This window comes from Ovis canadensis, chromosome 18 (genome assembly GCF_042477335.2).
Source record: "Ovis canadensis isolate MfBH-ARS-UI-01 breed Bighorn chromosome 18, ARS-UI_OviCan_v2, whole genome shotgun sequence".
Taxonomy (NCBI): Eukaryota; Metazoa; Chordata; class Mammalia; order Artiodactyla; family Bovidae; genus Ovis; species Ovis canadensis.
In genome coordinates, this window is record NC_091262.1 from 24409490 (window position 1) to 24434949 (window position 25460).

Consider the following 25460-nt stretch of genomic DNA (forward strand, 5'->3'; position numbering starts at 1 on the left):
AGAAAAAAATAAATAAAACCACAGAAACCAATTATAAGATTTTAGGAAACAAGAGCATATTTTTAAAGTCAGAACTAAATTCAGTCAAGTCTTCATCTATTTACAAAGATATAGGGAAAAATGATATCATTTGCAAAGTGACATTTTATCAGTTCAGCACCTCCTTTTACATGTTGAAAAACAACCTAAATATCTGATACATGAAAACGAATGGATTTCCTCCTCATATTTTTAAGACTACAAAAGTAAACCAATAGCATGACACGTACAATGAATTCACATTCCATTTTCCAGAAGGGAGGATATTTTATATTAGTCATTTTCTTAAAATTACAAGCAAAACATGCCCCTCTTCTTGAAAAAAAGTTTGTAAGAACTGAGGCTAGATGGAAAGAAGTCACTGGGACAAACAATTATATGATTATTTCAACTCTCCAATGTCTTCAGGTGCCAGTGAAAACCATTTCTCACCATTCCATAGCCAGACAAAACAACATGGTTTATGACTTCCCACATCTCTAGGATAAGTTCTTCCAGTTATTCCCTTTTAAAAGCAGGTAATAAAATACCAACAGAGTGCGGATGTATCATTCTACACTCCAGTGGGTGAGGAGAAAAGCCTACGTAAGGATTTCTAACACCTTTAATTAGGCCCCCAAATAAAAAGGTTACGTGAATATCTTTTGTGATGCAGTTTTGTCAATAAAAGAGAAAAAAATCATTTTCCTTATGACCTGTCTGAAGAAAGTGATTCTTCTTGGTGCCCTAGCTGCTAATTTGGGCTTACCTTCATCATTGCTCTTGTCATTGATCACTCTCAGTAGAATAATAACAGAAGTATGATGGTATAGTCTTGTAGTGGCCAGAAAATAAAAACAAATATTTCTTGAATGCATGAGTGATTTTCAAAGGAATTAAAAGTACCCTGTTTGTCTTATTAAGAAATAGAAGATTTTAACCACAAGTGCTATACTTCATGTTGCTGCTATTCAATCACCAAGTCGTGTCCAACTCTGTGACTCCATGGACTGCAGCACACCAGGCTTCCCTGTCCTTCATTATCTCCCAGAGTTTGCTCAAACTCATGTTTATTGAGTAAGTGATGCTATACTCTAATGCTAAGTCACTTCAGTCATGTCAGACTCTTTGAGATCCCACGGACTATAGCCCTCACGTTCCTCTGTCCATGGGATTCTTCAGGCAAGAATACTGGAGTGGGTTGACATTTCCTGCAGAGGATCTTCCAGACCCAGGGACTGAACCCATGTCTCCTGTGTCTCCTGCATTGCAGGTGGATTTTTTAGTGTTGAGCCACCTGGAAGCCCTAATGGAGTTGTTTGTTTGTTTTTTTGAAAGTCACTCAGTCGTGTCGTGACTCCATGAACTATACAGTCCATGGAATTCTCTAGGCCAGAATACTGGAGTGGGTAGCTTTTTTCTTCTCCAGGGGATCTTCCCAATCTAGGAATCGAACCCAGATCTCCCACATTGCAGGTGGATTATTTGCCAGCTGAGCCACAAGGGAAGCCCAATGGAGCCTTTCAGTTCAGTTGCTCAGTCGTGTCCGACTCTTTGCGACCCCATGAATCGCAGCACACCAGGCTTCCTTGTCCATCACCATCTCCCGGAGTTCACTCAGACTCACGTCCATTGACTCAGTGATGCCATCCAGCCATCTCTTCCTCTGTCGTCCCCTTCTCCTCCTGCCCCCAATCCCTCCCAGCATCAGAGTCTTTTCCAGTGAGTCAACTCTTTGCATGAGGTGGCCAAACTACTGGAGTTTGAGCTTTAGCATCATTTCTTCCAAAGAAATCCCAGGGCTGATCTCCTTCAGAATGGACTGGTTGGATCTCCTTGCAGTCCAAGGGACTCTCAAGAGTCTTCTCCAACACCACAGTTCAAACGCATCAATTCTTTGGCACTCAGCCTTCTTCACAGTCCAACTCTCACATCCATACATGACCACTGGAAAAACCATAGCGTTGACTAGATGGACCTTAGTCAGCAAAGTAATGTCTCTGCTTTTGAATATGCTATCTAGGTTGGTCATAACTTTTCTTCCAAGGAGTAAGCGTCTTTTAATTTCATGGCTGCAATCACCATCTGCAGTGATTTTGGAGCCCCCCCCAAATAAAGTCTGACACTGTTTCCACTGTTTCCCCATCTATTTCCCATGAAGTGATGGGACCAGATGCCATGATCTTCGTTTTCTGAATGTTGAGCTTTAAGCCAACTTTTTCTCTCTCCACTTTCACTTTCATCAGGAGGCTTTTTAGCTCCTCTTCACTTTCTGCCTTAGCCTCTGTTAAAATAGAAAATTCTGAAAGACTGAAACATGCCCAGTAAAACATGGCACATCTTTCCTTACTGGAACTATTTAAACCTTAACATGTGATTTTATACAAGAACTGGATAAGCAAATGAAAAATATGGAAAGAGTAAATTTATTATAGTGGTGGAGTTTTTACACACACACGTATTATATCCTAGTACAAAATGAAAAGAAAAATAAAAGCCTTGAGATGAGGAGGAATAAATGGACTAAGATCAGAAGTTCCAGGAGTCCAGAACCTGAGAACCAAGAGACCAAACCACAGGCTCCATGCTGAAGATACAGAAGGGAGGCCTCTGTCACAAATGGACTCAGCTGAGGCTCTCAGGTGACAGTCATTCACTTACCTCCGCGTCCAGTCATGTTTTCCTTGAATCCCAAGACTGCCATTTGGTTTTTGTCTCAGCTTGCTGGTCCTCATCACCAGGAGGATTCTCGCCTGCGTTAATCCTTACTGTCTTTTTTATGTTTCCACTTCTATGTAAAGGGGTTTCCTGGTGGCTCAGCAGTTAAGAATCTGCCTGCCAAAACAGGAGATGCAGGTTTGATCTCTGGGTCAGGAGGATTCCCTCAAGAAGGAAACGGCAACCCACTCCAATATTCTTGCCTGGGAAATCCCATGCACAGAGGAGCCTGGTGGGCTATAGTTCTTGGAATCACAGAGTTGAACACAGCTGAGTGACTAAACAACAACAACAACCCCAAGCTGCTGCACCTTTCTGGAGGAAGTCACTGTGCTGGGTAGAAGTGACCACTACAGAGTCACACTGCCCAAATCCAATGGAGCTGTCAGGCATCAATATCTGCTTATTCTGTAGCTCAGTTTCCACCACAACTCTTGTAAATATCTTCTTCACCCTTTATGATACGAGGCCTGTGCCCTCAAGAATGTGGCCTGGCAGAGGATGTTTTTTCAGTTAGAAAGACCTGAGTTCAGTTTCTGGTTCTTTACCTAAAATCATATAAACGCAAGTAAGTCACTTTCCCTCTGAAAACTTCAGCATCTTTTCATAAGAAAAGGTGATACAGCCCATTTTTTTTCAGTGCTGTTCTGAATTATAGCAGGGGTTCAGTCAAGAGTATTCTTGTGTGTGTGATGGTGCTCAGTTGCTAAGTCATGTCTGACTCCTTGAGACCCTGTGGGCTGCAGCCCGCCAGACTCCTCTGTCCATGGAATTTTCCAGGCAAGAATACTGGAGTGAGTTGCCATTTCCTTCTCCACGGGTTTTTCCAGACTCAGGGATCCAACCAACACTTCTTGCATCCCCTGCATCAGCAGGCAAATTCTTTACCGCTGCTCCATCAAAAAAAAAAAGCCTCTAGTAGTATTATTTTCAAAAGACTGTAAGTCTTATAGCAGTGGGGCTACAAGTGCTGGTGGGAATGAAAAGGGGTTGTCAAATTGCAAATCAATTGTTGATATCTAGGAGTTGAATGGATGTGAGCATGAGAAAGTGAGTGGGGTCAGAGGTAGTCCAAAGTTTTCAAGCTCAGATAGGACAGCAACATTCTTGTGCCTCTGAAGCAAATCAAACAGAAAACAAGCAAACAACAACAACAAAAAACTATGTAGCTGATTAACTAAATAAGTAAATTGTTGGGATTTGTGAGAGAATGCTAGTGAGTTGTCATTTTCTTAGCTCTCCATTCCATTTTTACGCTCCTTTTCTCCCACATGGAAAAGGTGTTTGTTTCCCTGCAAGAAAAGTTGTTTAGTCTTGACCCATGTTCTTGATTTCATTTGCTCCTATGTCTACTCCTTCCTTCAAATCTCCTGTATCTCCCCATTCTCTTTGGTTCCCCCTTTCTGCTGAGGAGCCCTGTGTCTGTTTTCATTTATGCACAAATCCCTGCATTGAGAAAGTCCCTTGGTTCTTCAGTAGTAGCTACCATATTTTCTTTTTTCACTGAAGGCTCCCAGGACTTCTTTTCAAATCCACCACATCTTCACACCCAATCATATCTTGATTTCTTGTCTCTGATTTCCACTGTCACGACTAATCAAAACATGTACACTTTCAAAGTTCCACCTTGTGACTTCCTGTTCCCCAGACGCATGGCTTTTGTTAATCTACATTTTCCCTGGTGTACCTCCTTAGTGTGGAACATACTTAATACAACAATCTTCTTAAAATCCTCCTTTTCCAGTTAATTCTGTATTTGTCAGTGTTTTCCCCTCCAATTTCTTTATCTCATTTCAATAACTCCCATTAGTTGTGCGGCTAAGTGGATGTGCTACAGTCCAAAACATTTTATTTTTGTGTTCTTTGACATAGATACTTGAGCTTCACTAAGATAGAATTTTCCTTCAGTAAAATGGGGATAATTTTCATATATATATGAAAACTATTATCATATATATGAAAATATTTCTGTAAAATGGGGATAATTTTCATATATATGTTAAAACTATATATAGTATTGTGAGGATTAAATAAAATAACCTCCATCATAGATCTTTATACAAAGAAACTGTCTATAAATGTTAATAATATTACTTTTATCCTCTTCTTTTTTTAAAGTCTTTACTGAACTTGTTACAATATTGCCTCTGCTTTATTGTTTTGTTTTTTGACCACATAGCATGTGTGATCTTAGTTCCCTGATCAGAGATTGAACTTGCATCTCCTGCGTCAAAAGGCGAAGTCTTAACCACTGGACTACCACCAGGGAAGTCCTGCCTTCTCTTTCTCAGTTATAGTATGGAAGGTTCCTGCAAAATTCCTTGTTTAAGATCAAGAATACTTGGCACCACCATGTTAAATTTTACCTGTTTTGGTGAACAGCTAGAGCTAATGAATCGGTTATGATCTTTTCAACAATATTTGCAATGTTGTCTGAAAGATACTATAGCAGAGTAATATCTGAATTTTCCTATTTATTTAATTCAAGTAAATACATTAATACCAATTGTTTTTTTTTAATTAATTCAAATAAATCTCTTTGTTTAGAGATTATGATCATTAGTTCTTTTTATCATTCATCTCCTTAGACAGATTAGGAAGAATAAAGCCTGTCCTTCTCTATAATAAAAAAGGCAGAATAAAATGCTTACTGACTTCCCCCCATGGAATCTCAAATAGTACCCATGAGAAAGTAATAAAAAGAGTCAGATGAGCTCCCATCCAGGTTAGAATTGGTACCCAGTTGGCTCCAGATGAGCTTGAATCATTATCTTTTTTAAAAAATTTTAATTGGAGGCTAAATTTATTTATTTTAATTGGAGGCTAATTACTTTACAATACTGTATTGGTTTTGCCATACATCAACATGAATCTGCCACAGGTGTACCCGTGTTCCCCATCCTGAACCCCGCCCCTACTTCCCTCCCCATACCATCCCTCTGGGTCATCCCAGTGCACCAGCCCCAAACATCCTGTATCCTACATCGAACCTGGACTGGTGATTCATTTCTTATACGATATTATACTTGTTTCAATGCCATTCTCCCAAATCATCCCACCCTCTCCCTCTCTCATAGAGTCCAAAAGACTGTTCTGTACATCTGTGTCTCTTTTGCTGTCTCACATACAGGGTTATTGTTACCATCTTTCTAAATTCCATATATATGTATTAGTATACTGTATTGGTGTTTTTCTTTCTGGCTTACTTCACTCTGTATAATAGGCTCCAGTTTCATCCACCTCATTAGAACTGATTCAAATGTCTTCTTTTTAATGGCTGAGTAATACTCCATGGTGTATATGTACCACAGCTTTCCTATCCATTCATCTGCTGATGGACATCTAGGTTGCTTCCATGTCCTGGCTGTTATAAACAGTGCTACGATGAACATTGGGGTACATGTGTCTGTTTCAATTCTGGTTTCCGCGGTGTGTATGCCCAGAAGTGGGATTGCTGGATCATAAGGCAGTTCTATTTCCAGTTTTTTGACTCATTATCTTGAGCTACTAGTCAGGAATGGAGGTTGTGGCTCACCAGCTTTGCCCCTTCAGATGTTACACAATGGAAAAGTTGCACATTCAGGCTGAGCATGCCAGAGGCAGTAGGGATAATATCACTTTGTCTAGCATTGCTTTTGAAGGTAGGGGGGCATATAGTGTAAGACCTATTGACTTTATTTATCTGAGGGATACATCTTATTGGAATAAAAATCTCAAAAAGTCTTACCTGGGTTAGATAAAGGAGATGTCCCCAAATCAGTAGACTCAATGCAAATCCTCAAAGTTCTCACTTGCCTTCAAATGTCTTCATATATCACGTTATTGAAACAACTTCCTAAACTTGTTTTTGTAGAAAAGTGAGAAGTTCATCAAGATAGTCTCTTTTGTACAGTGAGAGTCTAGCACAATTTTTTTCTGAAGTGTCTCCTGACTTCACTTCCTCAGCATTTTCCTCTCCTCCCTTCTTCCAGATGAACCAGCTCTATACAAAAGGCACTGAGATTCAGTCTTTCAGCCTTAAAACCTCACAGACACCATCAATAACTTCCCTTTCTTCCTATAAAATGCAAGCTGTATCAGTCACCAAGTCCCCTTGATTTTATAATTGAGACTCTCACATACCTTTAGTTTCTTCTGTCTTTAATTTAATTCAGATTCTTTCTTATCATCTTATGGCTGGAGAATAACAAAAACTTCATAACTCTCTTCCCTCTTCAATCATTCCTGGAGGAGTAATTGATCTAAAATTACTTTCCATCATCTTTGCCCTTTCAAAAACCACATATCCTTAGAATGAAAAACAGGTTGACATTCAGCATCTCTGACCAGTGGTTCCAGACTATTACAAACTCATACCTCCCACTATTCTGATGCATAAATTCTAGGTTCTGTTTAACCTCGCACATAAACTTGCTTTTCACCTTTGCATACTCCTCATACAATACACTAAAAATGCCAGCCACTCTCCTCTCTGTCTTTTAACTACTATTCCTTCTCCAGAACCAAATACAAATTTCATCTTTTTTAATGAATTTTCTCTAATCATTCAGCCAGATTTTTGCCTTTCTATAATTTTTCAGCATTTACTCTCTATATGTCTAGTAGATTTTTCAAGCCTATCAGTTTCATTTCTCCATACAACCTTTAACTTTCTTGATGATAATATCTATATCTTATACTTTTGGAGTCACTCTGAGGAGCTTGCATGATACTAGACATATTGTTTAAAGCAGATATTTAAACTCCAAAGGATGACTGAGAACATTAAGATAGATTGATCACATAACAAAGATCAAATTTAGAGTCTAAATAATCAAATACTCCCTAATCAAGGAGGCTGATATGGCAATATAGGTTATTCAAAGGAGCAGTGCAGAAGTGAAAGCACTGATCTGAACTTGTCCTCGAATTAAACGCATCCTGGGAAAATTCATCTTATGTATCTCCTAAAACCCAGCTGTGTCACAGTTCCATTGATAAATGGAGAATGCATTTGTGTGTGTGCTCAGTCACTAAGTCTTGGCCGACTCTTTGTGCCTCCGTGAACTGTAGCCCACCAGGCTCCTCTGTTCATGGGATTTCCCAGGCAAGAATACGGAAGTGGGTTGCCATTCCCTTCTCGAGGGACTCTTCCTGACCCAGGAATCAAACCCGCGTCTCCTGGATCTCCTGCACTGGCAGGCAGATTCTTTACCACTGAGCCACCTGGGAAGCCTAGAGAGTGCATATAAAAGGCAAAATGCACAGCAGATTTTACCAAATAGTCAGTATTTTTTGTACACTAAAATCACAGTATATTCTGTAATTTTCTATCCAAGATTGTATTCCTCCAAAATGGTTCAGCTACTATGCAAAAGAATTTGGCAGTTTCTCAAAAAGTGAAATATAGAATTATCACATGCATCAGCAATTCTCTTCCTTTGTATGCACTCAGAAGAACTGAAGATAGATATTCAAGCAAATTCATGTGCGCACACGTTTATAGTGACACTATATATAAGAGCTAAAGGTAAAAACAACTTAAATACCCACCAGCCAATGAATGGACCAACCAACTGGGGCATATCTATACAATGGAGTATTATTTAGCAGCAAAAATAAATGGGGTACTGAGGCATGCTACAATGTGGATGAAACTCCAATTTTGCTATGTGAAAGAAGCCAGACACTAAAGTTTACATAGCATATGATTCAATTTATATGTAATATTTGCAACAGGTGAATCCGTAGAGACAGAAGACATATTGGTTGGTGCCAGGGTCTGGATGGGGAAGAATGAGGAGAAACTGCTAGCAGATATTCTTTTGGAGTGTTAAAAATATTCTGAAACTAGATAGAGGTGGTGGTGGCATAACATCATGAATATATTAAATTCCACTAAATTGTTAACTTTAGAATTATTAATTTTGTGTTATGTGAATTTCACCTCAACAACAAAAACTTGAATCTTTATCACTTTCAATATAGTTGTTGCTTTTATAATGTGTACCCATCATTACACTATGGAAGAAGTAAATGGATAGAACAGTTTCCAGGCCATCATAGGATTTATAAACATTTTCGGAGGTAAGCAAAGAAATTGGATAATGATACAAAGCATATATAATAAAATGGTATTATAGTCATCTGAGAAGTATATGCTCACTTTGCTTCCTGCTTTTTGTAGATAGCTTTTGACTCTGGGAAAGCCATTTTATGTCCCTTCAGTTTTAGAATAAGAGGGCTGAAGAAAATGGTCTTTAGACTTTCTCCCAGGTCAAAAAAGATTGGGAGATTTTAAAGATAATATTGGGGTGGTAGAGAAAATATACATCATGGAAAGCAATATCTGAGAATATGCAAGTAGCAGTAATTCCTGGGCAATGCTTCAAAAAAAGACTGTGGAGTTGGGCATTACCCCTAGTCTAGAAGGCTGGGTTGGAAAGGTTGCTATTGTCAAATGGTATGTGTGCAGAGAACTTCAAAATATCTTTACTCTTGACCTACTATGATAAGGTCCATTATTTTTTGTTTGTTAAAAAAAAATATATATATATATATTATTTTATATATATATATACACACACACACATACATAGTCTCAAGTTAGAGCTAAATCATCCATGGATTATATTCTGTCTTAATCACCTAAAGATGTGTTCTTCTCCGTAACTGAAAGTCAGGCATATAAAAATTCTAGGTAGCTATAATAAGATCATGAGGTACCCAGCAAAACACAAGATGTATTTGTCATTACAATAGCTACATTTCATCACATTTAAATGGAAGTTCTCATCTGTGGATTTCATCCTGGCAATTTTGATGTCATGAACTAAAGTTAAGATGAGTAAGATTTAGGTGTGAAAGCATGGATAGGATTAATCTTTTGTACTAATTGCATATGACCAACCTCAGATCCATCAGTTATTTAATTCTCAATATAAATCACACAAAACAAATGGCCCCCTAAACAATCATTACACTAATGCCTTAAATAGGCATTTTCTCAACCTTCTGAGAGCAGAAGCATTATTTCTAAGGAGACTGAAAATGTCTGATGAATTGCTCTGGCTTTGGTGTCCCATGGTGGTTGTGTAAGCCTGCATTCTCCAGTCCCACGTGACAGACCAGAGGGCCTGGACTTTCTTCTTCAGGAACAAATAGGCTTTGAAAAGTGCTCTCCCGCTCGCATTTCATCTGGTATGTAAATTACCCAACTGCAAAGCTGCTTGTCTGAGAGGGTTTTATAACCCTCGGTTGTTTATACATGTCACTGATGAGCTTCTCCTTTGCTGTTTGGCATGTTAGGCATGTTATTTATTTGGGAGAAAAGAAATCCCCACCCCTGTCTTCTTCTTTCTCTAGCTGGAGGGAAGGAGCGGGAGGTGGGGAAATATGGAGGGTCGGAAGTAGACTGGAGCCATTTTCTCCCCTGGAGAGCCACTTCCTGTCAGAAGGATGTCAGCCACTGTCATCTGAATGCTCAAAAGGGGGGAAATAGTAGCTTGAAGTTTGAAAGGGATGAGCTTATACACCTCCCAGCTCAGAAAACCCATAGTTACCCCTAGTCATGATCACAACAAGCCTCCCTCACACCTCCTCAGCACCCCGCCTCCTCCAGTACGTTCACAGGTAACACACTGAAAGGGGTCTTCAAAGAAACAGCCCCCCGCCGTTTCTTCTAGCTCCTTGGGTGCGGTGGCTGAAGGCACAGTTTCCAGAAAAGCAAGCAAAGATTTTTGTCCCTTTCACACCTTCAGCAAATTTTCTGTGGCAGAATATTTGGGAATGGGAACAAGTACAAATGCAAAAAAAAAAAAAAAAAAAAGTGTTTATGAATAATGGAACATTTCAAATCCATCTGGTTTCTGAGACATTTTTTTCATTTCTCACTACAGCCAATTATATAGCATGCTTGAGTGAGAACTGGTTCTATCCTGAGGCTCATTCTGCTCTCAAATTTCTACATTGATAGTTGCTACCAACCTCTGAGGTTAGTAGCCATATGGTAGTCCAATATGGTACTTTATACTCTACTTGTTATATAGTAGGTGATATTCTGGTGAACATAAATTCACATTGTAGTAGACGCCATAAAAGGGGGACCCAGGGTAGGGAAGCTGGAGGGCCTTCCCTGATTCTGGCAGTATACAATGGTTTCCCTTTTTAGTTTAAGGATGCTGGGGGATTATTTCCATAGTTCTTCCTTTCCTTGCCTATACATACCCAGGGTGTCCCCGAATATACATGACAAAAGCCCACGAGAAAGGAAATAAAAAATGCTTTGGCTTTGAGAAAGCATTCCTTCCATGCCATTTTTCGAATAACATGCATTTGAAGACATTTTGTTATAGACTATTTCAACTTATAGATGTATTGTTCAATTGATATATTTCAAGAAATAAAAGTAGAGATAATACATGTTGAACCTTTGTGTGTGTCAGTGGATAGCCTCAAAAGAGACCTTTATAAAAAACAAACAATATCATCACTCTAAAATTTCACACCAGTAATTCTTGATCATCATTAAATATCCACTCAGTTTACAGAGTAATAAGGGCTCTCCTGCTATCTAAAGGAAAGCTTCATTCCTGGAGGGTGCACTAGAGGCTGTTCATTTTTATAGATGGGGAAATGAGGCTCTGAAAATATAAATGGCATGCTCAAAGTGGCATGGCAAGCTAAAGCAGAGAGGAGCTCAACCCCAAATCTATGCCATCCAAGTAGGATGGATCAGCTGCTTCCCTTCTCTCCTTAATTACAAGCTCTCCAAATGCAGCCTTAAACTGAAAGAAGCAGGACCAGTTCAGACAGGTCTCATGTCAACACTGAAGTATAAATAATATTCAGCTGGTTCCATGTCTTTTGAGCTCAAACTGTGGGAGGAATATGATCATGCTTTTAACACATGATGCATTTATCCTCACAGCAGATGTGGGGACGGCTTAATACCTCTCAAGGAGAGAACTCTCAGTTTTGCAGTCTTTATTCAATGACTGTTGCCTTTTTTGTCTTATTTCCTTATTGTTGCCACTAAATTATAAATTTCATAATTTGAAAGTGATTGTAAACTTTCCAGTGACAAACTACACTTTATCTGTGGAAGGACTAAATACATGCTCACTAAATGAAAGAATATAGAGAAAATCACTTTCGAGTATTGCAAACCCTTCAGTATAACTGTAGTTACCATTTTTCTAAAATGTTACTCGAAGCTGCTTGTAATATATTACTTGGAATAGCTCCCCAAGCTAAGCTTAACACATGATAAAAATGTTATAAAATATCTAATAGTATATGGCTTATCGGTATATTTTGGGTTTTCTGCATGTCTGTACTCTCTGACCTTGGCAAAGATCATCTCAGTTTGCTTTAGTTAATTATGTGGTTGACAGTGCTGAGTTCAACAGGAAGACCTGAGTGATTTTAAATGGCTGTAGATTTTCATTTCTCAGTTGGTTACTAAATCTTAAGCAATGTAAGATTATTTACTCATAACTTTATGAATCATTGAACAGTTTTTCCACTCAAATTTTTCACAGTATTTATGTTCTTTCAATTTTAATAGTAATTTATCATATGTATATATGTAACCTAAAGTTATTTCTTTTATATTGATTGTGCTTTACCTACTTCAGCTTTGCAGTTGAGAGATGCCTTTTCATTAAAAGAGATTTATGCTAATTTTCTAATTTCAAAACTAAGGAAACTGAGATTTGTGGAGATTGGTTGAATCAAAGAGACCTCAGTTGGTGAGCTGGACCTCACAGCAGCTTCTCTGGCTTCTTAACTCAGTTATTTCCCTCTTCAGTGTTTTCCACAGTCTGACTTTCTGTCCATGGACCTCTCCAGGCAAGAATACTGGAGTCATTTCCAGTATCATACAGGCAGTCATTTTCTTCCTCAGGGGATCTCCCTGACCCAGGTATCCAACTCTAGTCTCCAGCAGTGCAGGCAGATTCTTCACCATCTGAGCCACCAGGGAAGCCCAAATTGTAAGCCTTTGACCAGTAAGGAGAGTGAACTTGCAGCCTTGGCATTATTAGCACCACACTCTAACCAACTGAACTAAACGGCCAGTTGATCTGAGAATCACTGGGTACTTCCTAGCTAGACAGATCCCTTGGCTTTCCCTGGGAATGGATTCATCAGTATAGGATGAAGGCAGCTACGATCTCTAATTTTTAAAGATGGGTATGATCTTGAATGATTTGACTGATCCAGCTGAATACAGTTGAGCTGTTCTTACATGGAACATGCCTGGTATAGAGACCAGCACATAATAAAGCTCAGTAGTGGGAGATGATTTTTAATGCTGTATAAATGCTAATTCCCCTCCTGGCTTCAGTTTTAGTGGCAGGCAAAAGGAGTTACACAGAAAAGAGGGAATGTCTTCTCACCTCCTTCTAACCTTTTAAGAAGAGTCTGTCCGGGGACCATCTGTTTGCAGAGGATTTGCTATTTCTACTTATGCATAAATGTTAGCACAACCCTTCAATAAGGTGGCCTCCTTGAGTTTAATTCATTTAACACTCAATCACTCCAATATTAAGAAAATTTGTTAAGCTCTGCCTGCTTGGTGTTTGTGGAAATGGGTAAGGAGGGAAAAAAAGAGGAACAAATAGCTTTGGGCAAAACCAGGCGTCTGAGAACAGATGGCATGCAAGCTTCTAGCACTGAGCATGGCTGACAAACCGTAGCAGTGACCTGTTCTGATACACAGCTACTGGGGGTTTAGTGAGAATTCCCAGCGAAGCCAAAGACTTCCCTGGTGACCTCGACTTCACTTTGCAAATAGCTCCACCAAGCGCATCATTACTGAGAGCATAATGGAATAACGACACCAACTAAAAAGTCCTTTTTAGTAAAAAATAAAAATAAAAATTACAGGAAATATATGGTCCCATTATGCCCTGGAGAGAAGGAATAGAAATTGAAACCATCCAAGCAGATCTGGGGCAACCCAGAGAGTGTTCAAGTATTTGTCTAATCTCCAAAAGAATTTTCACTAATTTGGAAAAGTGGTGAGTTGCTGAGTGTCTATGAACTCAGCCTCCGTCTTGTATCTACTTCTGGTCTCTCTTGTCCACTAAAAGTACAAAATAAGTGAAAAATAGCAATAAATAAATAAATAATGTGGCCAAATATCTCCTTTAGATCAGGGATTCAATTATTTTTCCAGTCCTAATTTAGAAACCACCAAGTTACCAATTACCAATAATATCCATCTATTTCCACTTTGCCCTTTAATTCTATACATCTTTCTTTAGCTATCTCTCAAGTATCCTGCATTGCCAGTCACATTCCTAATTCATACTTCTTTTCAAACCTGGAATACTGTGACAACTTCCCATCTGGTCTCTTTGTCTTACTTCTAAACATCGCACCCTGTAACTGGGGAAATATTTAAAGAAACCCACCTTTCCTGACCCTAGGTAGGTCCTAGAAGACTCTGCCATCAACACCACTCCCTCAGATAACTAATTGTTATTCTAATGTATAATATTTTCTTGCTATTTCTGCCACATTAACCCCCATATAATTTTTAGGTTGTCAAGAACTTTAATGGCTCAGTGTCCCTATATCTCACTGCCTGGTTTTGATCTCAGATAGCCTTGACATGCAGCAGCTTGATGCAGATTTTGGTTCCCTGGCCAGAGGTTGAAGTCAGTCCACGGCAGTGAGAGTACTGAATCCTAGCCACTAGACCACAGGCACCAGTGACAAGGCCGTGGCCCACCAGCTTGGTAGAAATTAATTCCCACAAAGAGATGTAATGTGGTGAAACAAGTAAAGTGCTTGTTAGTAGGAGAACAGTATGTGTGAGTAGACACACGTGGGTGGGCTCAGAGAGGAGTCACAGACTTGCAGTAGTATGAATCGCTTATATGGGATTTTTCTCCCCAGTTTCCTCCTGTTAATCATCTCGCTTTGCCTGGTTCTAAGTTCATATTTGGCTTATCTCAAGGACCGCCCCTGTGTGCATGAGCATCTATTAGCCAAGATGGATTCTAGTGAAGGGGCCTACGGGTAGGTTGACATCACCTATATGAGTGGTGCCCCTTCCCTTACTGAACTGTGAGTGCACTTTCTACCCCTGTGTAGTCAGAAAGGTCTCCTTTTCCTTGAGAATGAGAACTATGTGCTCCCTTTGTCTCTAACCTGGGCAGAGCTCAGCTGCTCTCTGCCCCTGCCATCACTGTTATCTTAAAGCGTTTACCGGAGGCATCTGGGAAAAGTAAGTGTATATGGAGGACACAAGCATGCGCAGCCTTGATGGAGATGCAGATCACGTTTTTTTTATATTTGACATGAAGATCAGGACAGCTGAAAGTGCAAAGAAAGAAAGGGATGAGAGTAGAAGATATTGTTGGAAAGATAACAGAAGACCAGATCCTTTAGAGCCTTAAGACCACAGTAAAGACTTGGGTTGTGCTGAAGGGAGCTGGGAAGCCACCATCAGTAGGTTTTGAGCAGAAATATGACATGGGTCCCTTGGTGCTGTGTCCAGAGTAGACTGACGGGAAACAAGGGTAGAAGATGATGATCCCCTTACAAGACAATGGCAATAACCAGGTGATGATAACCGTGTCTTATACCAAGTGGTAGTAGCAGGTGAAAAACAATGAGCTTCTAGGATATTTTATGTATTGCGACAAAGTAAATTCTTAGCAGATTGGAAGGAGAGGATTTGAATATGTTTCCTTAAACATACAGATTGATGGCATTACCACTTGCTGACAGCAGGAAGAGGGGAGGAAAATAAGCAAAGTCTTGGCTTTGGTTATGAGAAGTTTGGAGAACTTACTGGATATTCAAATGAGTGTGCTGAATAGGCAGCTAAAGAGACAAATAGGGAGTTGAGACAATAGTCTGAAGTCTAATTTGGGAGTCTTCCGCAAATTCTTTTCTAATGGTTTCTGTGGCCCTAGTGAACTAGAAATAAAGACTATCACCTGAGTGTGTATGTGAGGAAGGGTGAGTTGTAAGTTTGAAGAAGAAAAACCACGAGAAGTCAAGTCAGTGGACCAGTGGTTTGTGCTGGGATTTCTTGTCGGGGACTTAAGTTCATGATTATGCTTTCTCTTTCACCCATGTTGAGTTTAGGCACAAAGCAGACAGAATTCAACTTGCTGAGACTTCTATCCCAGAAGCGCCGCTCACTTCAGTGGCCTCTTACGAATGGCTGCGCTCTCTCTCTCCTCATCTCTTGTATTCCTCTTTTCTAAATACCTTTCTATTTCTTCTGCTTAAATTGTATCTATTTATAAAACCCTTCTCACATCCTACTTCCTTCATAAAGTCATCTGCAGACTCCACCTAGCATTTCCTTATATCACTCTTGGTCTATTCTGTTTGCCGTGTATTTCAAAGGTTTACTGAATCATTAATGGCAGAGGAACACAGTGGAAAACTTCTGAGTAAAAATAACTGGAATTAAAACTTGGTCATGTTCCATGTCATTTAAGAGATCTAGGAAATTCTTGTAATGTTTTTGAACTTCAATTTACTCTGTACAAAAATGGGAACAAATGTAATAATTTGATGTTACAAAGTTGTAAGATTTCAATGAGAACGGTTATCTGAGAATAGACAATAGATTATCCAGTGCTAAATAACTGGGAGGTTGTACTCTCCTGTTTTATACTTTTCACAAATTATACTGACAAATTCAGTTTTTCCCTCTTAAGTAGATTTTCAGGTCCTTAGAAGCAAGGATTGCACACATGTTTTTATCCCTTACTGCAACCTGCAAACAGTCTTGCAAAAAAAATAAATTCAATGAAAGGAAAATTGTTAAATTGAGTTAAAGTAAAAATAAACCAGTCATTACAAGAATAAATTAGTTAATGAAAGTTAGCACATTTCTTTTAACATACTTTTGATGAAAGAAAAAGTGTGTTTTTTGATCCATGAAGAATCAAAATGTACAACCAGAATGCTATCCTGATCAAGATGATTGATTGGTTGATTGATTTTTAATTAAAATATAGTTAACTTATAATCTTATGTTAGTTTCAAGTGTATATCAAAGTGATTCAACTATGCATATATATTTTTTCAGATTATTTTTCATTATAGGTTACTACAAGATATTGAGCTTAGTTCCTATGTGCAGTGGTTTGTAACTCTTAGTCCCAAACTCTTAATTTACCCCTTTCACTCTCACTTTCCTCTTTGGTAACCATAAACTTGTTTTCTATGCCTATTTCTGTTTTACCCATAGATTCATTTGTATTATTTTTTAGATTTCACATATGTGATATCATTTAATACTTGTTTTTGTCTAACTTATTTCACTTCAAATGACATGCTATGAGTCCATTGGTCAAGATTCTTTTAATTCAAGATTGTCAGATTTTAGTAAATAAGAAAACAAGATGTCAACTTAAATTTGAATTTTAGATACATAAAAAATAATTTTTAGTATGAGTAGGTCTCATGTAATAAGTAGGCCATACTTATACTCAAACATTATTCTGTTTATCTCAATTCATATCTAACTGAATGTTTATTTGAATTCAAATCCTTTTTGAGTTTATTTTTGTGTGGGGTGTTAGAAAGTGATCTAGTTTCATTCTTTTACAAGTGGTTGACCAGTTTTCCCAGCACCACTTGTTAAAGAGATTGTCTTTACTCCATTGTATAGTCTTGCCTCCTTTGTCAAAGATAAGGTGTCCATATGTGTGTGGATTTATCTCTGGGCTTTCTATTTTGTTCCATTGATCTATATGTCTGTCTTTGTGCCAGTACCATACTGTCTTGATGACTGTGGCTTTGTAGTAGAGCCTGAAGTCAGGCAAGTTGATTCCTCCAGTTCCATTCTTCTTTCTCAAGATTGCTTTGGCTATTCGAGGTTTTTTGTATTTCCATACAAATCTTGAAATTATTTGTTCTAGTTCTGTGAAAAATGTGGCTGGTAGCTTGATAGGGATTGCATTGAATTTGTAAATTGCTTTGGGTAGTATACTCATTTTCACTATATTGATTCTTCCAATCCATGAACATGGTATATTTCTCCATCTATTAGTGTCCTCTTTGATTTCTTTCATCAGTGTTTTATAGTTTTCTATATATAGGTCTTTAGTTTCTTTAGGTAGATATATTCCTAAGTATTTTATTCTTTTTGTTGTAATGGTGAATGGAATTGTTTCCTTAATTTCTTTTTCTACTTTCTCATTATTCGTGTATAGGAATGCAAGGGATTTCTGTGTGTTGATTTTATATCCTGCAACTTTACTATATTCATTGATGAGCTCTAGTAAACTCAAAATGGATTAAAGATCTAAATGTAAGATCAGAAACTATAAAACTCCTAGAGGAGAACATAGGCAAAACACTCTCAGACATAAATCACAGCAGGATCCTCTATGATCCACCTCCCAGAATACTGGAAATAAAAGCAAAAATAAACAAATGGGATCTAATTAAAATTAAAAGCTTCTGCACAACAAAGGAAACTATAAGCAAGGTGAAAAGACAGCCTTCTGAATGGGAGAAAATAATAGCAAATGAAGCAACTGACAAACAACTAATCTCAAAAACATACAAGCAACTTCTGCAGCTCAACTCCAGAAAAATAAACGACCCTATCAAAAAATGGGCCAAAGAACTAAATAGACATTTCTCCAAAGAAGACATACGGATGGCTAACAAACACATGAAAAGATGCTCAACATCACTCATTATTAGAGAAATGCAAATCAAAACCACAATGAGGTACCACTTCACACCAGTCAGAATGGCTGCGATCCAAAAATCTGCAAGCAATAAATGCTGGAGAGGGTGTGGAGAAAAGGGAACCCTCCTACACTGTTGGTGGGAATGCAAACTAGTACAGCCACTTTGGAGAACAGTGTGGAGATTCCTTAAAAAATTGCAAATAGAACTACCTTATGACCCAGCAATCCCACTGCTGGGCATACACACCGAGGAAACCAGAACTGAAAGAGACACATGTACCCCAATGTTCATCGCAGCACTGTTTATAATAGCCAGGACGTGGAAACAACCTAGATGTCCATCAGCAGATGAATGGATAAGAAAGCTGTGGTACATATACACAATGGAGTATTACTCAGCGGTTAAAAAGAATTCATTTGAATCAGTTCTGATGAGATGGATGAAACTGGAGCCGATTATACAGAGTGAAGTAAGCCAGAAAGAAAAACACCAATACAGTATACTAACACATATATATGGAATTTAGGAAGATGGCAATGACGACCCTGTATGCAAGACAGGGAAAGAGACACAGATGTGTATAACGGACTTTTGGACTCAGAGGGAGAGGGAGAGGGTGGGATGATTTGGGAGAATGACATTCTAACATGTATACTATCATGTGAATTGAATCGCCAGTCTATGTCTGACGCAGGATGCAGCATGCTTGGGGCTGGTGCATGGGGATGACCCAGAAAGATGTTATGGGGAGGGAGGTGGGAGGGGGGTTCATGTTTGGGAATGCATGTAAGAATTAAAGATTTTAAAATTTAAAAAATAAAAAACTAAAAATTAAAAAAATAAAAAAATAAAAAAATAAATAAATAAATAAAAAATAAAAAAAAAATAAAAAATTATATTAATTAAAGAAAAAAAAAAAAAAAGAATTCAAATCCTACAGCAAAACTAAAAATGTTTGCTGTTTATCTGAAATTCAGGTTTAATTAGGCATCCTCTACTTTATCTCTATTTTATCCTCTCTTTTATCTGTCAACCCTACAAAGTTAGTTACAAATGAAAGCAATCCAACAGAAAATAATTTAGACCAGAAAGAGGAACTTAGTGGGACGTTTTCCCCGCTGGCAGAAGGGCAAGGAGCACCCCTGGGCCTCCTGCTCAGCAGGGTGTGGCACTTAAGCATTGTCAGACCTTGTGCTATTGTTCACCTTTGCTTTTCTCTGAATGAGCATCCTTACTTCTGAGGGTCTCATTCTGCTAGACACTTTGGCAGAACGTGTCACCCACACCTCCGGGCAATGGCTATGGAAAGAGGAAGATGGTCCTCAGATTGTGAAGTATTGCCACACCTAGACCCACTAGATTGACCCGCGGTGCCATTTCAGATCACGTATTTGAAAAGGGACAAAGAAGCTAATTCTCCAAGGTAGGGAAGAGGAGATTTCCCAAAGAAAGAGACTCAAAACAGCCAAAACAACAAATATTCACTTTAAATAGAAATCTCAACCGAAGAATTTTTGCTTTCTACCTTCTTAAAATGACTTCTTTTCCCTCATTTTGATTGGCAGCATCACAGAAGTCTGGGTAGCCCACTTCACCGTGACCTGTATGTCGGGCACAGCTCCATATTCTTGTGAGTCTGTATTGAATACCCTGAATTAACTTGATAATAGCTTCATAAGACTTTAGAGTCAAATATTCTCTCAAGTGAGGACTCCCAGGCTCTCACTTTTCTTTTGCTTTGATAAAGACATTCCACAGGAAATAAGCATGCTTCCCAGGCTAGTGAGGCAGGATACAGCTCCTTTCTCAAGCTTGAATTCTTGGCACTCGATAATTCTATGAGTAAGTCTTGGAAAGTCTATGCAAATCTGAGTGACCAGTTCATAATTTCATCTCCTGAGGATGTCCCCAGGCATTTTAGAAAATAATGCATGCCTATCCCAGGTTCTAAATCCAAAATGAACATATTTTAAACAAGACCAGTGGAAAGGAATTACCAGTAGAACTAAAAATGCCATATGCTTATGACAGGAAAAGTTGCTCAGAGCAATATGCTAAAATGATATAATTGAGTTAAGATCCAGTTGCATCAGGACAAAAGCTAAGACAGTGAATAAGTTAAGCCTGTAACTTATGTTGCCTAGTTAACTTGATTTATCCAAAACAAGGACACTCTTGTTGTCATTTATTTATATTAGAGAAGAAAAATATCTCCGGCTGGGCTTCTGTTTCTAGTAATGATGAACTAAGCAATTTCAATTTCTTCTTCATCCAGAGAAAAGCCAGCTATATATTCTTTTTGAAAGTATAAGATTACTAACAGGACTCTGAAAATAACTAAGCCAGGATACAGAAGGGAGATAGAGGTCCAGTTAGAATGAGTCTAAGATCTGGAGTCACTTTGCCCCTGGGAGACACTGCCATTCAGTACCCTGTTTGGGGGGCTTCCCTAATGGCTCAGCAGTAAAGAATCCACCTGCCAATGCAAGAGCCTCGGGTTTGACCCCTGGGTCAGAAAGATCCCCTGGAGAAGGAAATGACAACCCACTCCAGTATTATTGCCTGGGAAATCCCATGGACAGAGGAACCTGGCAGGCTATACTCCATGAGGTCACAAAAGAGTTAGACACAACTTAGTGACCAAAACAACAAGAACAACATCTGGTATTTGAGTGGATGAAGGAATCATCAGCCATTCTAGCCATCTGTGGAAGCCAGAGAATCAGGGACTAGAGCCTGCAACTCAGTAAAGAGGGCCCAGAAGAAACTCCATTTAGGCTGAGCCACTAAAAAGTTCTAGTCTAGGGAGAGATTGCAGTTCATAGAAACTGCAGCTTAGCTTTGAATTTTCTCAATCAGCACTTTGGATGAAGAGAATTCCAGATTGCTAATGCCTCCAATAACTGGTAGAAATAACTGGAAATCATATCTGGGGGAAGATACACCAGGTTTTGTTTTATTTCTATAAATAATTTTTAAAGTGTAATTTATAGCAACGAGATATCATCAGCTTAGAAGAAATGAAAGCAATTAAAAAAAAAAGGCAGAAGACACTTCAGACATTACACAAAGGGCTTAAGATACTATAGCTATCAAACATAGTTTTTAAAGAAAACATGCATCTTCTTGCAGGAGATGGAAGAATAATCCAGTGGTCAAGGAAAAATATCAAAATGAGAACTTAAAAAGAATCTGGAACTGAGTGATCGTAGAAGGTAAAATATCTTAAAACTTTTGAAGACTGCTAAAGCCATGCTTAAAGGAAGACTTATAGCTTTAAATACACATCTTTGAAAATGATGGGAGAAAGGTAATAATAATCTTAAATATCATCTCAGGTTAGAAAGAGAACAACAAACTAAATTCAAAAGAGGTACAAAAAATGAAGACATAAATATAAGTGTAGACGTAAATAAAAATTGAAAATAAATAATAATACTGAGGACCAACCAAATGAAAAGCTGTTTACTGGGAAAAATAATGAAATTACTGTAGTTGTGATGAGTTAGATACAGAAATGCACGGAAAGGAGCAAATAGCTTATGTCAGGGCCATCGCTACTGACACCACGGTATTTGAAGAAAAGAAGATATTTTGAGAACACATGTGCCAATAAGTCTGAAATTTTAGATGAATGACAAATCCCTAGAAAAATATTTAACAAATACTTAATATTTGTTGAATACTATTTAACAAAATGAACATAACAATAAATTAAAAAGGTGAATTCATTTTTTAGGAAAAAAATAATAATTGAAATACTTTCCTCAAGAAAAACTCCAAGTATTTTTTTTTCTTGACAGAAGATTCCACAAAGCTATAAGGAAAATTAAAAATCTCACACAGAATGCTCCAGAGAATAAATAGAGGTGATAATCTTAATTTGTTTTATGAAGTCAGCATAACCTTGATATAATCTGAAATAATATTAAGGTAATAGTTAATTGATTATAGCCTAATTACATCAAACATTAATATAAATTAAAAACTATTAAATAAAAATTATACAATAAACAACTTGGAGTTGTAATCTTATCCCAAGAATAAGAGGTTAGTTTGACATTTGAAATATAAAATTATTGTTATTTACTATCTTAGCAGAATTAATTTTAAATTTATATGAACATTGTGATGAATGGAGAAAATTTAATCTGATAAAAATCAATATCTTTTACAATATCTTTGAAAATATCAGCATGATGTGAATAGAGATCGGAGAAGGCAATGGCACCCCACTCCAGTACTCTTACCTGGAAAATCCCATGGATGGAGGAGCCTGGTGGGCTACAGTCCCTGGGGTTGCTAAGAGTCGGACACGACTGAGTGACTTCACTTTCACTTTCATGCAATGGAGAAGGAAATGGCAACCCACTCCAGTGTTCTTGCCTGGAGAGTCCCAGGGACGGGGGAGCCTGGTGGGCTTCCGTCTATGGGGTCGCACAGAGTCGGACACGACTGAAGCGACTTAGCAGTAGCAGCAGTGAATAGAAATAAATTTATTTTCTCTAATAGAGAGTATATATCAGAACTCACATCAAAAATGCACATTTCATAATAATCTTTTCCAAGATCTCATTTTGAGACTAGAAACAGCAACAACATGCTTCATATGGATACTACTAAAGGAAATGAACAAGAAAATTAAATCAAAGGCTTAAGAACTGGATAAAAGTAAACAAAACAGCAATTATTACAGATGATATGTTTTTACACATAAAACTCAGGAGAATCAAAAATATTTTTTGATAATATGTACAATATGTAAATAAATGAGTTTGGCATGGTTGTTTAATATGTTTCAATAAGGAAAATTTTTTCTATCCACAAAATTCATAAGATTATCAAATAGGCTGTTTTCATCACATAAAGGACATCTGTGAAACAAGAAGAAAAAGACAAATTGAGAAATGGACACATGACCTAGGAAGGCACTTTGTAAAAGATGCATTCAAATGAGTAAAAAAGCTCAACATCATCACTTACAACAGAAACAAAGTTAAAACCACGAGGTGACACAATTAAATACGCACCAGACTGTCTAAAATTCCACAAAAGGAAAAACGCTATACACTGCTGCCAAGAGTGTAAACTGGTCACAGTCACTTTGGAGACCAGTTTAAAATTTTTTTCTAGCATTGAAGATATGCACATTCAAATATGTATAGATAGATAGACATAGGAAAGTTCATCATTTTTAATAGATCTAAGCCAAAAGTAAACCAAATGTTCATCAATAATAGAATGGGCAAATAAAATAGTGAAATATATAATGAGAAGATGAATGAATTATAGCTACCCACAAAAGCTAAATGAATGTACCAAAGGTCACAAAACCAGACACCAAAGAATAAAGTGTATAGAAAGTTCAAAAACAGGCAAAACTCACCCATCATGTTTAGGAATGCAAATATAGGTATTAATGTAGGTTAAAGAAAATTTCCTTTTAAAAGTCACAAGAGTAGTGATCTCTGGGAGAAGGGAGGATGTTGTGACTGGGAAGGAGTTTGCTGAGGACTAGCAAGGAGCATTCTAAAATTTAAGTACTTGCTGATTATAATGTATCTTTTTATAGTAACGCTTTGAGCTCTTGTGTATTGTGTCATTGAAGGTGTTTGTGTGTGCATTTTATAACCACAATAATTACAGCATATAAGGATAAACAGTTGAAACTGTCAAGCATCTTGAGCGTTTTATCTACACATCAGGTTGCTTAAAGATCACTGAGCAGATCCCGATAGCCCTCTTCTCCATCCATGGTTTTCTGGAGAAAAAGTTTTTTCCTCTTTGATCTCCCAGAAATCTGATAGCATCTAGTCTCTCCCTTACTTTTCTTCCTGAAATATCACTTAGTTACCTAATGTTCTGTAAACATGGACTGCCACTTAAAAATCTCTCTTTTCTTGTCAAAATAGGGAGGCTGGTATGTCGTACCTTGTTTAAACTGCTTATGTTTCTTCTACAAAGAAATCAAGCCACCCCCCACTGATTGAAAGGACCAGACTTGAACTTCCAACTGTCAGAGATTATGCTTTAAGCAAAAGCATGCCCAGCACACTTTCTAAAACACAGAAAACCATACATTCCATGTCACATATATGCTATGATTCTTCGTATTTGACATTGGGCCAGCTTAATATGCATATTTTCTCACGTATTTCTACACACTGGGGTTTGGAGAAAACCAAACTCAGAGGATAATCATTCAGTAATCTACCTCCAGCTCACTGTCATGCAGACTCTGAAAGAAGCAAACAGAGATGCTTGTGCCAATTTCTGGGCTTCCCAGTTGACGCTAGTGGTAAAGAACCTGCCTGCCAGTGCAGGAGACGTAAAAACCACGGGTTCAATCCCTGGATCAGGAAGATCCCCTGGAGAAGGAAATAGGGATCTTCATTTCAGTATTTTAATTCAGTATGGATCTTCCCTCCAATATTCTGGCCTGGAGAATCCCATGGACAGAAGAGCCTGGCGGTACAGTCCACAGGGTCTCAAACGGTCAGACACGACTGAAGCGACTTAGTCAGCAAGCAAGCAAGCGAGAAGCTTATATATCTGATGCCTCTTACGACATTTCTAGGTTCACTATATAATGACATGACTGGTTCTACAGGCCTTGGAATCTCAAAATTTTGAGAAAGATATGAAAACGAGTTATTCTCTGGGTTAATATGTGTATCAAATAGCTATAGCAACCATCATAGAAAGATCACAAGATTTAGAAAACACAGGTTCAATTTCTGACTCTGCCTTCTGGTATGTAATCCAGGACCACTTTCTCTGGGGGCCTTGATTTCTACACCGATGGCAGCCACTACACAACATAATTCAAATTTAAGTGTCTGTTTTTTGAGACGTAGAGTGTATTGTTGCTGTTTAGATGCTAAGGCATATCTGACTCTTTTGTGACCTCATAGACCATAGCCCACCAGGCTCCTCTGTCCATGGGATTTCCCAGCAAGAATACTGGAGTGGGTTGCCGTTTTCTTCTCCAGGGGATCTTCCTTGCTCAGAGATTAAACCCATGTCTCTTGCTTGGCAGGTGGATTCTTTACCACTTAGCC